Genomic DNA, 16,828 nt, shown 5'->3' on the forward strand with positions numbered 1-16,828 from the left:
ATGTATCAGAACGGTTTTAGTTTATAACTTTCGACTCGTTCGTTCCCGGTACAGGTATCCTTACTTCAAATTAATGCATTTATCGTTCTCCGCATCCTAGAAAGCCTGTAACACCGTCACAGAATCACCCCGTGTACACGTACATTTACAGACGCCCGCACATATAACTTTGACGCTCTGTAGTCTCGTTGGATGGCGTTTCCGTACATGGATTCCTATACAAAATACGATGTTCTCACTCCCCTCTACAAGTCCTAGAAGTCTGTAACGGGAATTTCTGACCACCCTGTATGAAAGTAGTAGCCGTCTGTCTTAACAAAACCCATTTTATGATATGATTTTACGTGCTATTTCTTCTGGAGATGGTTTTAAAACCGTCGAAACTATGGTCAAGGTTTAATAAACGTGTATTTTGCAACGGGTTGGGTGTTATTTCTAATGCATTGATTGTGTACGCACATTTGCGGTATACGTGGATACTGTTTGGAAAATGTATTGCGAGATACACGTTAGAAAAGATTTCAAGTCGTGTGTAAAGTTTCTTGGAAGTTGATAAGTGCTCTCATTCTCAAATATTAAACTTATGTTGTTAAATCCTTAATGTAAGGTTATACGTCTTAATCAGTAGGTTATAACAGCATTTTTAATTTTTGAGTTCGGTCAATAAAATATGAAACACTGTTAATGAAACTTTTGTTACCATTAGACTGGCAACCTTCAACTGGAGCCTGTAACCGCTTTACGCGTTTAGTAATATAGATTAACTGTGTCCTGCACAGGATGTAGCGGCTATACATGACTCTCCCAGCAACAAAGCCGTACCGATCAGGACTTAGCAACATTCGCCCAGCTCTTCGTGTGTTCGGGGGTGAACCATCAGAAGACAACGTTTACATAGATTTGATACGGGACAAGTGGAACTGTATTGCAGGATATATTTGGGAACAGCTGCTTCGCGCCCTCTAGCTAAGCACTGAAACGAAGAGTTGATTTATTGATGTACGTAGTCTATATGTTTCTAACAGAGACACTTTTACGTCGTCAGGATGGTGTTGTGGAATCTGCAGAGCGTCTTTCGCCACTAATGAAACATAATTACTTACCTAATATTTATTCATTCAGTTTTCTGGCAGCCAGCACCAGTGACACGTTGAAATTTCGCTGTCTCCCGTAGAGATGGGCAAAACTATTCTTTTCAGACATCGGATCAGAACTGTTCACTCCCTGATATGATCTAGCTCTTTTTATGACTCACCACTCATTCACAATAATAAATGGAAGGCACATTGCCCTTTAAACTTGGTTTATTCCAATACTATACCTGTATTTTGATCTTATTTGATCCTATTTTGAAGTAACACAGATAATGAGTAAGAATTTTGTATTGTTTATTGAAATTTCCACTATATGACAAAGTTTTTGATTATTGATTTATTTTGCACTGTTGTGGTTTTTTCGGGGATCGGAAAATGTTGCAACTTGAGATATACATTAACAATATATTTGGCTATAATGTATTGAAATGTCATTAACCTCATACAAATACATCGCAAGCCATATATTATTAAAGTGAACATTTTCTTCCGAAGACGCCTAAAATCGCAAAATCCGTACTACAATAAGAAAAAAAAATATAAATTTGACTGTAAGACCAAAGTGTTGCATATAGCCGTCTGCAGAATAAAACAAGGAAAATATTGGTGTATCACATTTTGCTATACATTTATAGGTTCACTCGTAATTAAAGCATAAATTCGAGTGTCCGTAATAAAAAATCCTACAGTAAGAGGAGCCGTCAGGAAACTAATCTGATCAGTTTAAACAAATAAAAATAAAATAAAAACAAATGATGTATATATAACATAATTATGTAATATACATAACGGTATTACTACGAAGAACAATATCCAGTAGAGACGAACTCCGATGCAGAGGTGCTGAGTCAAGCATGTCGCGCCGCGAGCTGTATTACTGCGTGAGCTAAGACTGCAGACACCAGAGCGACACCTGAGTTGCTTTGCTCAACGCTCTGGCTACAATCGAGAACGGTGGGGTGAGCGTTGAGCGGACGAGTTCCGAGGGTGGGGGCAGCGGTGAACAGCCACCACTCACCCGCTCCGAGACAAATCGCCCGTTCTCTTGCGAGCAGGTTGCTGCAAGCAGTTCTAATGTTCTTCGCTAGGAGGCTCTCTGTCCTGTTGCTCGCATCAACTTCCCAGAGGGCAGGACGTGCGACTGAAACGATTGCCGACGGAGTGCGCTGCTAAGGTAAGGTGCGTCAGACACAGCACGCGGCAGAGGAAGCACAGAGAAGGCACGGCATATGTGAAACACAAAATCCAATGGGGCACTGCACAATGCAGGCAGCTAAGGCAGAAGCAGGGCAGTGACCGGCGCTGGCTGTGTTGTGTTGCGTGCAGTGTGCACTGACTAGCAGAGGCCCCAATGATCTGCTCCGACTCTCTCTCTCTCTCTCTCTCTCTTTCTTTCTGCTGTGGGAAACGTTTGGAGCTATCGTTCTTTTTTTCTGAATCACTGATTGTTCACTCCTTTGAAAGATTCAACTCTATGAATTAGTTCAGGAGCGGATCCCCCATCTCTAGTCTCCTGTTCCAACAGTCCATACAAGTATTGCAGGTTGACGCCTGCAGTCTGTAGGCCAACCATAGCGTGAGTTTATGCCTCCACACTGCGTTAGAGCGTCGTTGATCTCACTCTGGTAAATGACGATGACCCGCACTGACCCTTTGGAGCATACGACGCTGTCGGATGTAGTGTAGCTGGTGATCCTGGCAGGCAGGCAGGCAGGCAGGCAGCCTGCAGTGTCGATCAGCAACAGAGACAACGGATGGCCTTCACACTTGGCGGTGACGATGATGTGACAAGCTGCGCGAGATATACTGGTGTTGGGAGACCTTCAATTTCTCCATCAGCGGTATGATATGCGGTGGCCAATGCAAAGTGGTTACTTGGATGTTGTCGGCTCAGGAACGGCAAGAAGCTTTTTCACGAGAGATGATGGAAGATCTAATACATCGATGTCACAGTAGTAGAGCAAGGCCAGACCACACCAATTTTGTCCTCAATTTGATATGCAAATTAATTAAATTGATCTTATTTACCCCCATTGTGATGATGTCAGGTGTTTTCCTCAGACGGTACGTGGCTTCCCGCCAACAACTTCTCCCAACCCCACATTTTCCCGCTCCCTTACCTATCCTATTGGCAGGGATATCAAATTTTACCGGGAAATTCAAAAAAATGGCGGAAATTACAAGAATGGTGAGAATTTCTGTGTCTCAAGGCTGTGCTGACGTCCCCTCTGCCGGGAACTGGCGGGAAATTCGTAAATGGCGGTGCCCTTTTCGGGAATCGAACCCTAGTCCTTCTGGACAGAAAGCCAAGTGTACATCTACCCCCCCCCCCCTCCCCACAACACACGGGAAGCGTGTGAAGGACAGGAGAGGAAATTTAGGTTAATGTAATTTATTTATTTTGGTTGGGAAACTGAAGTAAAGATCAGTCCTAATTACATAACTAATAATTCTGTCAGTGACAGCAAAGGACGTGGAAGAGCAGTTGAACGCAATGGACAGTGTCTTGAAAGAAAGATATAAGATGAATATGAACAAAAGCAAAACGAGGATAATGGAATGTAGTCGAAATCAGGTGATTCTGAGGGAATTAGGTTAGAAAATGAGACACTTGAAGTAGGAGACGCTTGAAGCAGTAGATCGGTTTTGGTATTTGGGGAGAAAAATAACTGATGATGGTCGAAATAGAGAGGATATAAAATGTAGACTGGCAATGGTAAGGAAAGCGTTTCTGAAGAAGAGAAATTTGTTAACATTGAGTATAGATTTAAGTGTCAGGAAGCCTTCTCTGAAAGTTTTTTGTATGGAGTGTAGGCCTGTGTGGAAGTGAAATATAGACGATAAATAGTTTAGATAAAAGAGAATAGAATCTTTCGAAATGTGGTGGTACAGAAGATTGCTCAAGATTAGATCGGTAGATCATGTAACTAATGAGGAGATATTGAATAGAACTGGGGAGAAGAGGAATTTGTAGCACAAATGTACAAGAAGGGATCGGTTGGTAGGACACGTTCTGAGGCATCAAGGGATCACCAATTTAGTGTTGAAGGGTAAATCGTAGAGGGAGACCAAGAGAATACACTAAGCAGATTCAGAAGGATATAGGTTGCAGTAGTTACTTGGAGATAAAGAAGCTCGCGCAAGATTTAGTAGCATGGAGAACTACATCAAACCAGTCTCTGGACTGAAGACCACAACAATAATATATATACGTTGAGCGCTTCTTTATGTACAATCAATTCCACTGAAAAGTGCAGGCAATAATTTTAAATGTAATGTCCGTAGAGACGTCTCAGGTAGTGATCACAAATCTGTACTCAATGCGCTTTTGCACAGTATATAGATATATAGTGTGAGAGTTGAATATTTTGTTTTGTCGGTTGCAGCTCAAAATGAGTGCAAAATATCTGAACCGTCACGAGGCAGTGTTCCTCGCAAATTGTCCAAAGGGACCAAAACTTCCATATGGTGCTGCTGCTGAAATTAATAGGAAGTCGAAGACATTCGTTGCGAAGTGGGTCAGACGATATTGAGAGGTGGGAAAGGTGGATGATTACCGGAGAGAGGGCTAAGGTGCCAAGCTATAATCGATAATTGTGAAATTAGTAACCTGTGTTTTCATGTAAACATATATTTATAATAGTGTCCTTTATTTCATATAAAAAACGGGGTACACTTTCTTCTGGAACTGACTGTGTATCCGGACTAGTTCGGCGAACTGCGGTAGAGATTTTGTGATATGGTCTTGGAATTTTCGGAACCAATATCTTCCCGGTATCGATATCTAAGTTAGGCAAATGTCGTTGAGATTCTGTATTCCCTGAAAGGATGAACTCTGTGTATACAAAACTAAGTACGTACTGAACCCTCAATGCGTGAGCTGTACTCTCACTTGGTTAGGGTTTTATTTTCCTCTTATGAACAGTGTATCATACTTGTGATGCTTCCAGCATGAGGAAATGAATAAAAGTGCGATTTCTCATTTCAGGGTGTTGGGGAACTTCTAGCACCTGAGCCGGTCACGCCGCTTCACCCCTTCGAGCAGGTACGTACAGACAGGCTGCCTTCCGCTCTGGGCCACGCGACGGCAAGGCAGACCGAGCTGCAGCTGAACAGCTCGCGATCGCTGGCAGCCTCGTACTTCACTGCACAAAGGAACGGAGTGGCAGACACTTGCGGGCGTGCCAGGTAACAGTCCCGGCACTGACGTCGAGTGACTGAGCAAACCCTGGGTGTTGGCGTGCTGATTCGTAGCGTGCTCAACCCGAATGTGGGCACCCTAGAGCCGTCCCCTCTGCGGGGCGTGAAAACGAACGTCACCGGGAATCTGGTGACGTTACAGCGTGCAGTCCGAGGCCCACCAGAGAGACAGGCCGCGGCGCGTACGTCACGAAGGTAGTCCTGCGCTCCCTCACTCGCTCAGATCAGCAGACAAGCTACGTTTCTACACCTGTTAACTCTTAACTAGGCGTACAAACTGAATCATCCACCAGAATCCACTGTTATGGAATCTTACTGTTATTAGTGCTACAGTGATGGGAAGTCCGTGCGCCTGCTTGTAATTTGTTACGGCTGTACTGGTGTACAATAAAATAATATCAGGCTAGAATGATTATCAGTTGCATAAGGCACCACTTCCAGCATGTAATGAGTACTGTTAAGCAGAAGAGACTAAATGCTATAAACAAACCTTTATACCATTTATATCAAGTTATTATCTTAAATTAAATTTTGCTCTGGTACTTTTAATCAGTAAGACTTCATAATGGCAGATTCCAGTGGAAGATGCAATTCTCGTTAGTATTTACACGCCCAGCTGCGAGTTAACAGGTTTAGAAACGCATTTTATCTGCTGAGCTGAGCGAGCGAGTTCAGCACTACCTTCGTGACGTACGCGCCGCGGCCTGTCTTCCTCGTGGTCCTCGCTGGAGTTCCACGTTTCCCCCACTACACTGCGAAGCGCGAAACGAAGTATCTGGCGTGTCGGATTTTCGTTCCGTGGAGGAGAACGTGTCCAGTGACATGCAACATCGCTTGTACATCACAAACAGAACACAGGAGCGGTCAAATTCTGATGAGTTACATTTCTTATTAGGTAGTTTGTTCGCCTTATTGAGTACATGGTATGAATATAAGCTGGAACGGTATTTTCACTCTGCAGCGGAGTGTGGGCTGATATGAAACTTCCTGACAGATTAAAACTGTGTGCCGGTCCGGAAGATCTGTCGAAAACGCGTGGCTCTAGATACGATTTGTTAAAACAAAAATGTTTCCAGTGTATGACGTTTTTTAGTGTCATAACTTGTTTACTACGATTGTATACTGTTTGTGTGCTACGGCAAAACGATGATGTATCGAAAGTGCATCGTTCTGTTATAATCTATCATCGTTAAACAATAATGACATTTGTTGATTGTCTTCAGACAGTGTCCATCATATAAGGAGAGCCTGATGTATGGAAGACGTAGCATAGTTGATAGCGTAATGCGCTGTGAAAACAGAAAAAGCAGGTTCGCATCCACCTCCTTCCGTATTCTTTTTAACCTTTTGTTTTGCAAAAGATCTTGCATCTTTTTTATTAAGACAATAGTACTACCTGCAGTAGTCGCTGTTATTTATTATAAGTTATGTATTTGCTCCACTTCTTGTTGCATAGGCATAGTGGATGACCGCTTTCCGCAAATTCGACCTGATAACCCCCTCCTTTTCGCCCTCAAAGCTCTTTTCGTCACTGAGTGCATCCCTGCTGGCGTCTCTATCTTCACGGACTCGGCACATTTCATCTCCGACTTAGATTTGAAGGCCATTTACCACGCGCATTAATGGACTATGGCCTACACTGAATAAAAAAAAATTGTAATTTTGTGGTAAGATCTTATGTGACCAAACGGCATAGGACATCGGTCCCTAAGCTTACACACTACTTAATCTAACTTAAACTAACTTACGGCAAGGACGCACACCCATGCCCGAGGGACGACTCGTACCTCCGACGGGGGGTAGACGCGCGGACCATGGCGCAACGCCTTAGAACGCATCCTTCCCCCGCACGGCTACATTGACTAGACATACGGCGAAATTTCAAGCAATGTTGACGATTACGCTTCGGCTGCATGTTATTTTTGGAGAGTGCCTCCAAATGAGACTATTAAGACTTTCGTTCATATTTTGAGTAAAATCGCCAAATCAGTGCGGCGCGGTGTAGGCGGTCTCAGGAGCCAACGGCTCCACCCCCCCCCCACCCCCCTCGGTAATGGGTGATGGGTGTACGTGTTGTCCTTAGCGTAAGTTAGTTTATGTTAGATTAAGTAGTTTGTAAGTCTAGCGACCGATGACCTCAGCAGCTTGGTCCGATAGGTAGTTACGACAAAATCACATCATTATAAGTAGGGGTGATGGCATCGATAACGACTTGTGGCAAACTCCGAGGCGTGCCGTGCACGCTCGGCTTCAAACGCCCACAGAATCTTTAGTTATTGGAGTTGGCGCGTAATATATTCGGGAATGATACTTCAACGTATACACACAGAAGGCACAGAAAAGGAGAAAAAGGTGTCACAGGTTCTGTTGCAAAAACGAAGAGAGTCAGCTGCTACGTCAGGCTGAGATTTCTAGAATGTGTCGAAGATGAAAGGAGCACTTTCTCAAATGTTGTACCGCATACTGGAAATATGGAAAATTGCCGTGAAGTGTTGGCGGAACGCCACAGTGGCCTCTGTAGCAACGCTCATGGTAACTGTCCAGAAACAGATGAGTCTGAACCACTTTCCTCCCCCCCCCCCCCCCCCCCTATCTCAGCCAATATCGGAATCCCTCTTTTAGCCGCATGTCAAAGTCCTTTGGGCGAAATGAAGAAGGATATTGAAGCCCTTCTGAACTATTTAAAAAAGAAGAAAGAAACCGACTTCACTTTAAAAACCTGTCTGCAAGAGCTGTCGAAATCACCACAACAAGAGAATTAAATAGACATATTTTACAAACCGTGACTGTGACCGCGAAAAAGTTTCAGCCAGATCTCATTATGCGGACCAAGATAAGAGTTTTGCGAATCGTTACAGAGATAGAGTTGTTAAACCAATAGCAGCAGAGCAATTGTAGTTCACAAGCTGTGGATTGTAGTGAAATTCATTCGTCCTTGCAGCGCTAATCAGCACCGTTCCCTAGGACCACCAGTCACGAATACAACACCTCTTGCTGAATTAAGTCAAACGAGTGACATGGTCACTGGAACACTCATGCCCCTACATATGAGCACTACTTGCACAACAAATGACACATAACAAGACAGTAAAAACGTTCCGTGCTTTACTTACTATATAAAACTCAAATGAATCCTCGAAATTTTTTTTATGGTTATCCCTAACTGAGGTGGTGGTGGTGTTTGTTTGTTTGTTTGTTTGTTGGTGTGTGTGTGTGTGTGTGTGTGTGTGTGTGTGTGTGTGTGTGTGTGTGTGTGAGCCTTGTAAAACGTATATTTTCTCATTTAGTTTCTTGTAAAAAATTATTTATACCTGCATCGAATCTCTTTTCACACCATGTGCTTCCCAGACAGCACGTGTGGATTGAAAAACTCAAATGCACATCATACTTACGTTTTGGGGCCTTGCCGACCCAATACGTCGGCGTAATTTGATCCCTGACAGTTACAATGGGCTGGGCGCGGCAGCTTCGCAGGCCTAGCTCATCGAATAACGTAACACGTTATATGACAACAGCTCAGTGTTGTGATAGCTCTGTAGACGTGTGCTATTTTAGCCTGCAGCTGCTAGCACTTCACAGATGAAAGCTGGGAACAACGCTACGAGCTGTGAGGGATCTTCTTACGCCATCTTGCCTATAGAAAGACTTACCGTAGTTTGCTGCCAGAGACCAAACGGCGAGGTCATCGGTCTCATAGGATTAGGGAAGGAGGGGGAAGGTAGTCCCTTTCAAAGGAACCATCCCGGCATTTGCCTGGAATGATTTAGGGAAATCACGGAAAATCTGAATCAGGATGGCCGGATGCGGGATTGAACCGTCGTCCTCCCGAATGCGAGTCCAGTGTGCTAACCACTCCACCACCTCGCTCGGTTTGCTGCCAGGACAATAGGCCGTCTGGAGTTTTTCGTTCCTTAGAGAGTGTGATATTTTTCCCCCGTGTACAAACTCTAGGGACTGATCCATGAGAGGATGCTGAACAAAAAAGGTCTAATGAACTTAAGTCTGGAAATGCATCGTTTCCGTGCTAGAGACCATTGATTCAATAGTACAGTGTTAGGGACTGCGGTCTAATATGCGCTGTACCATGCAGCCACAGTTACAGTATGTGCTGAAAATAGTTTCCATGTGCCTCAACTCATGCGTGTACTCGCCATAGCATATTCTGTCCCGCACGTTCACATCGCCAGGTTGCATGCGAACAGTGCCAAATGTAGGACGAATACGCTGCTACAGTGTCTCCACATCAAGAATGGGCTCTGCGTACACGACACATTTGAGATGGCCCAATAACCAGAAATTGCACCAGTTGAGATCCGGTGAACGAGCAGGCTATGCGAGTGGGTCCACTCGTCGGATCCATCGACCAGGAAATGCACTGGATCACCATCATGTAGCAGCTACATGACCTTTAGAATCATCCGTGGAACTTCTTCCAGCAGGAGAGGCAAAGTCACACGCTAAAAACACCGATAGTTCCGGCCCGTTAGGCGACGTGGAAGGAAGGCTGGTCCCGATATGCGCTCGTCAGTTACCCCGGCCCACACATGCTGGCTGCAACGATGCTGATGATTCGCTGTCACCATACCACAGGGGTTCTGCATACTATCCCACAGATGACTGTTATGAAAGTTGAAGATACCACTCCGCGTAAAGGTGGCCTCATCTGTGAACAGGATAGATGACACAAATCCCGGAATCGTTGTTGCCTGGGAAGGAAACCAGTGCCACAACTGCTCCTGAAGTGAAAAGTCTGTCGCTAGTAAGCCTTGTACACGTTGTAAGTGACAAGGGTAGTAACAAAGTCATGGAGAATGCTCCACTCGGTTGCCTGGCTCCCCTTGCTGACGGGTCTCGCGTACGTCGGCAGTCGTAATTTAATTTATTATTTACTGCAAAAATTGATTGGTAATGGTGATTGTTGCCTACTTACGTGGTGGGCCTTAATCAAAATGATATTTCATTCCATTTTGATTTACAATTCTTAATCTTCAGTGCAAATTATTGAACGTTAGACTCGCTGAATCTTAAAACATGAGAATAAAAGTTGAACAATGGAATAAACTTTTCATATTAACTTCCTCGGCTAGTCAGTTCACTTTAAACCAAAAAATCTTTAGTTATTAATTGCAATTGCGGCCCACACACGCGCGAGAGTGTTTCTTATCTCCGTTAACCATTGCATTGTAGTCGGAGTCCTGCCTCTGGCTCTCGGCTGTTGTAATGAAAATAAGAATCTTAAAGCTGCATATTTCTGCAACGTCGGGTGGCTGTGGAGAAAAATATATATTATGTTAATAGCGGGCGAGCTTTTTGCTTCCGCTAATTTTTATAAGTTCATATCGCCACGTAATGGCGTCGTTGGATGCATCGGCCGCTGCAGTTAAATTACTTCCGTAACAGGTTTTACATTTAGCTTCCATAATTATGGACCACTAGAATATACGGAGTTTCTACAAATTATTACTTTCACAGAGTTTTATGTATAAACCAGAGGTACCGTTACTGTATAATTTCTTAAAACGTCAAAATAATTATCATGATTATCAAATATTTGCACAACCAATGATCTTGACTATGAAGATATGCTATTGTACAATGTCAGCAGAGACCTCACACGGAATATACATAAATCTATCGATTATTGGTGTTACAAGATCTGCGATCATTAGCAGTAAATACTAAGCCACTTGCCTTGATCATCAAAATATTTTGAAGCTTTTAAATCTTCAACTTGGTAATTGGAAATGATTTGTGTGCCAAAACCTCTCGCTAGCGATGCGGGAGATGGTACTGTTAAATCCCGATTAAAGTATCGTCATTGCATTCTGCTCTAGAATAGTCTTACCGACACGGCTTTAGAATATGAACGTTAACTGCAAAAATCACTTACGATTTATTTGATACCATTTCCAATAAACTGAATCTGTCTGTTTGTAAGGAATATTAGATATAAATTTTGATTATCAATACTGTGCAGAATTGATTCCTCATTAAAAAGCACACAAAATGGCTAACTGTTGCGTATTAAAGCAGTGCCCTTTTACTGAATTTATACGAAATATTCCAAATGAAAATTAATCGTAATTTCATGTCAGAAATTTCGTAAGGCCATGCAATTCTCACCTTGCAACAGATATCTCAGCTCTGCCCTATCTTGCTCAGTTGTAAGAATGTGAAGCGCAGAAATGCATGACCCTGAAATAAATCACTGCCTGGCTTTTCGCCTTATTTTACTTTAGACTGCTTTTGCAAGAGAGACTTTTGTTCTACTTTCAAAAATAGAGCTTGCTGTACACCCTGTTCATTCTAACAGTGATGACAACCTTCAGTGAAATGTTTACAAATGAATAAAAGGATATTTTGAAATTATATTACAAGTGCCTAGTGCTAACATGAACTACAATTTTTTAGGATTTTCATACATCATAAAAATAGATCCTCACATATAATATTTAAATTATGTAAAGTGTATTCCTTGCTTTTCTAATGAAATACTTTTAATTCAAAGTAGACAGTGAGGAAAAATAATTAAGATTCTGAACACAAAAACGAAGATATTGCTATGTACAGTCTTTACAATAATTATTCGGCTAGAGCTCGCAGCAAAAACTCAATGCATACTATGTTTTTCCAAAAGTGTTGTATCTCTATAAAACCATCTCAAAAGGATCCGCTATCCTCAAATACACATCAGGGAACATCTCAAATAAAATTTTATTCTCCGTGTGGCACGTCCGCCGCCGAAGCTCATTAATTAGCGGCGATTCAGCACTGTCTCTTTCTCTGCAGACGATTCTCTCGCTCTTGCTCTACAAATAACATAGCCTCTGGTATCCAAAGAATACATATTACTTAAGTGTTCAGTCATCAAAGTACGCTCATAGCGGCAAAAATTGTCAATTTATCATGCTATACACGCTTTCCATTTATCATCTCATGACGCGTTTTGTGAGAATTCCATCATCAGATCGATAAACATCAATACAGTGTATCTTGTTGCTTCATACTCACTTCTGCAATACCATAAGTGCCCAGTGTTGAAGAATGGAGTAGGAAGCAACAACGTAATCCATACTGATTTATTAAGTACGTATTTCAGCTCCACTGTGATGTTATAATTTATCTTTTATGATGTCTTGTCTCGCATTTTATATTTCAGGCCGTAGTTCTCCATATTAAAAGGAAAATGACATGCAATAATAAATTAAAATGTTTGGCCATCAGAACGAAAGTTTTAAAATATAACATATATTAAGATGTAGGTCATTAAGGTCGGGATTAGCATTAATATGGTTTTTCGAATTAACATCAAGCTTTGCACAATTTACAGTGTTGTTGTAAGAGACATCAGTAAGGGCAATAAATACTATGCCAAAAGAAAGTATGACGTTGCGCTAAAATCTAGTCGAAACCATATGGTAATTGGAGAAAACTGGGTCAAATGTAACGTTCAAAAAATTTTTAAGACAATGAGTACAAGTTGCAGATCACAGACAGCAGTAATATTAGTGTTACAGTAGTTCAGAGCTGATAATGTGTTAAAGTAGTCTTCAAATGACCGTTATTGTAAAGATGATAAATGTGGCATAGCGTGCTCAAAGCAGATCAGACGGTCTGACAGTACTGCTCTCGTCACCCCCTCCCCTCCTCCCCTCTCCTGAAATAGGACTGAGTTTTCACTGAGGAGGGCCACTACAAACAAATAATTACGAAAACCTAAGTTAACTATAATGGGCGATTGTTTAGTAATTTTAAATACTTTTCAAAATCGTGATTTGGTACAACAGCTGTGTTTCACATTTTCATTGCAACTAACCTAAGTTTAGGTCAAACAACAGACCTTTTCATACATTTAGAACGACTTATTACACAACTTGCTTCCTGAAACGTAATCATTTGTATCCAAATTACAATTCGCGTTTTGTTACATCGAAATTATAAAATGTGACAGCTTCTAATTTTGATGCGGTAAATCAGGGGCGGCAAAGAATTTGGCTCGTGAGCCACAGCTCGCCACGAGTGCGTAGCCCTCACCCTCGCTGCATACTTCCCCCACCACCACGCCACCCTGTCTGTGAGCGAAGAAAGGGAAAAGAGGGGAATTGCAAATCTGGCGCATTTAAATAACAGTGCAGTCGTTCTGAATACGCCTTGGTTTTATGTTTCGTATTTGGCAGCAACATAGATAAAAAATGTGAATTCTTCAGTTATTTTCGTCGTTCTCTTGACATAATAAAATTTTTTGAAGACATAAATATAATTTTTATCTGGTGCGGACTGTCTGCATATGGGCAGAATGGGACAATTTCAGAGATTTTCGCACTCAGGCTGACAGGTTCTCATGACTTATTTACTTTCATAATAAAACAAGTTCCTTCAGACAAATATGGCCATCGAAATGTTGTAGCACTTTGGCAACCTGATTATGGAGACGTGGAAACTCTAACTAAGAAAGGCAATGTAGACGTCGTGGTAAGCTTTAACGTAAAACGATTTGTCATTAAAACGGGAATTACCTTGCAGGTAATCAGTTACATCTGCATATGCGCATAGGCGCCTTCAAATGCAACGGCAAATAGTCTCGAAAGCACATGTAATGTAGGAGTGTCTTCTAAACGTTTAGGGAACTATATTTGTAGCCTTCTTCTTATTTATTGGCTTTCGGAATGTTCCCATACAACCATCTCAACACAGAAGATGTTTTATTACAATTTGTTTTGACAGTTAATGATGGATATTAGTTTGGGTCGTAGCCTGGTATGAAGTTACATAGACGTAACAAACGACTGGTTGGACATAAAACAAGTTTTATAATCAGAGTATATTAAAACGAGTAAGCGAGATGAATATGTAACACAGGATACACAGTGGAGGCATTCTGTAAAATTTCAACTGGTAACATAACAAGAAATGATAAATAGCCATTGGTATCTATTTGGGGTATTCCCAGTTCAGTCCACGTTGACTGTATATCTATTAACAATAAAATGTTCTTTGCATGTCTTCTAAGAAATGTTTCAAAAGCTGCGGACAGAGAATTAAATATTTGCCGTAGGCCTATAAGTACTTTGGCTTTGATTTCAGATGTTTTCGACCATTTCTCTTGTCAGTCAGAGGACAACAGCTTTCTGAGCATTGGTATGATACCTGTAAGAGGGAGTTTATCATTTTCAATAGCTCCATGAAGAGATGCCTAGAACATTTACATGTTCATTTCCAGGTATTTCAGGGGGTGACATTGTGTGGCTGATTTTGTAAAGTTTCTGGAGCCGGGGGCTGAAATCGCTAACGTCCATGGTGGTGATTGCAGATGAGAAAAGGTTTAACGATTATAGAGAGCCTATGGAAGAACACATCCTGAAAGGAACTATCAGTGCAAACGCTGAGCGAGCACTAACCGGGTAGGGAGTGTTTACACATAGCTCGCCAACGTTCTCTCTTCCCCTTCCCAGAGTGAACTGGTTGTAATTCTTTCAAAGCCACAATGAATTCTCCAGACCTCGAATATCTTTAACGGCAGTGTTCTTAGGAAACAGGACTGTGTTTGCCAGAATGTGTTCCTTCTATAACAGAATTTTCTTTGTAAACCCATTCCCATCAATTAAGAAAGAAGTTGCTTCTCACCTTGCAATATTTTAGTCTGGGCAATGTACAGTCTAGTCCACTTAAAATACGAAGTTGCAGTCCATTCCGGATATTTTACTTTTCGTCGCTACACGTCTTTTTCCTTCAAAAATTCAACAACTGCGGATTTTGAATAGAAGAACCGATCCAGACTTTCCCCTTTTCCTTACCCAGCGTACTTTGCAGTATATATTAAGTATCCATACTCTTAGTTCAGTACCATGGAGCACTGCTGTTGCCGACAGTGGAAAAACGTGTGCGTCTTCAGAAATTTTTCTTTCCATACCAGCAACTTCTTCCCGTCTACGTGCCTGCAAATTTACCACAAACGCTTCTTGTTGTTCTCAATAATGACTCCTGTCTGTTGATCGTTGGAAGTTTTTGCTCTCTCATTGTCAACTAAATCTTTAAATTCTTTGTACGCAGTACTGTAAAGTCGTTTCATAGCAGAGTTGCAGTACTCGTCGCCTATACATACCGAGAATTCTCATACCTCTTTTCTGTCATTCGCATTCATTCTTAAAGGCCTTTGAAGATAAATCGCTAGATTACCTCTTTTTGTGTAATCATTCGCTGGACCTGTGAACGTCCTCCATACCACGGAGAAACAACGAAGGGTAAACAGCTTTGACACCATGTTTCTCCCGAACTTAAGAGACTGTGGCGATCGGCAAATGCCGCACAAGAATACTAAATGAAATTTCTCGGTGTACCCGGTACTTCAGGGAAGGAACGAGCAAAGCCGAGAGACACTGAGCTCTAGTTCTGCACGAAGCCTGCACACACCTGGTCCGCTTAAAGTTCAGTACGCCGTGACCGGGAGTGCAGTAAATGGATAACACTGTTTTCGAAACAAATGCCCACGTTCGTCGAAGAGTGACCTTTTTATTAATGTAGTTCTCGTTGCCTGAGGGTGGCCTGTTGGTTGACTGAAGCTCCTAATGTCTCAGTAGGGAAATTACATCCAACTGTGGCCCCAAATCACGGTTCACGAAAACCCTACACCTCCACAGGTGGGTGCGGCTGGTGGCCAGAAAGGCCCCCAAGTGGCGGTGACTGCCACGCGCGCAGGCACAGGTCCGTTAAGTTTTTGGGCACACGAGGAGGGCACCATGTTTGGACACGCGCTTATCGCTCGGCTGTTGCCAGCCACCTGTTGGCACACGCGAGCAGCGGCCGGTTCACACTTTAATTCCAGCCGTGATCTCGAGTGCTGGAGCGAAGAATGCGAGTGGCAGCCGCGATACCAGACAGAAACAGGCCAAATCCACTTAGTGCCACGTTCAGCATAAAACTCGGCGCAGTTCTGCAGCGTGTCGATGGATACAGACTCTAGTTAATAGTCGGTGGGGTTTTCTTTCATTCGTGTGAAAGAGTTGGCGGTCGGTGGGGTTTTCTGTCTTTCGTGTCAAAGAAACTGACTCCGTTTGCTTGAGAACTCCTGCAGGATGGTTTCGTCAGTAGGGCAACAGAGTCTGGTTAACATTCTGGAGGTCAGGGGAAACGATGTTCCGAATCTTGCAGGTTAGCGACTGGATTTGAAAGCCGCTCAGGTGGCTTGGGTGAGAAGATCCCGCTTTTCGTCTTAGTATATGAGCTTCGAAGGACTTAAAATCAAATAAGGCAGAGGGATAGATAACTGTTGTGTTGGCAGAAGAGCCAACACCGTGTTACTAGTGGAGGCCGAAATGCCCGCGTTTTAGCTCATGCAGGCTGGCGTGAGGAGGGAAGAACTATATTGACGTGAGGTCTGGAACATGAATTAGAATTAGAATTCAGGAAGCGGACGTAATTAATTCGATACTTAACTTGAATCCATAATGATGAAAGTCGCTCTTGACGGTACATGAGTCACAATATTATCTGTTCAGACGACATAGTAACGGAATATGGCGCCAAGCTAGGTCGTA

At 42.6% G+C, this 16,828-nt stretch overlaps 1 protein-coding gene across 5 annotated transcripts in view; it reads left to right on the top strand.

Moving 5' to 3' along the window:
* Positions 1-16,828, top strand: part of LOC126266656 (adipokinetic hormone/corazonin-related peptide receptor variant I-like) — a 1,027,110-nt gene that overhangs the window by 298,451 nt on the left and 711,831 nt on the right. For all 5 annotated transcript variants that reach the window (XM_049971065.1, XM_049971057.1, XM_049971056.1 and 2 more), the window contains exon 2: positions 5,083-5,139. The gene's annotated coding sequence lies outside the window, so the exon portion shown is untranslated. The remainder of the gene's footprint in view (positions 1-5,082; positions 5,140-16,828) is intronic.

The sequence above is a fragment of the Schistocerca gregaria genome, chromosome 4 (genome assembly GCF_023897955.1).
Source record: "Schistocerca gregaria isolate iqSchGreg1 chromosome 4, iqSchGreg1.2, whole genome shotgun sequence".
Lineage (NCBI taxonomy): Eukaryota > Metazoa > Arthropoda > Insecta > Orthoptera > Acrididae > Schistocerca > Schistocerca gregaria.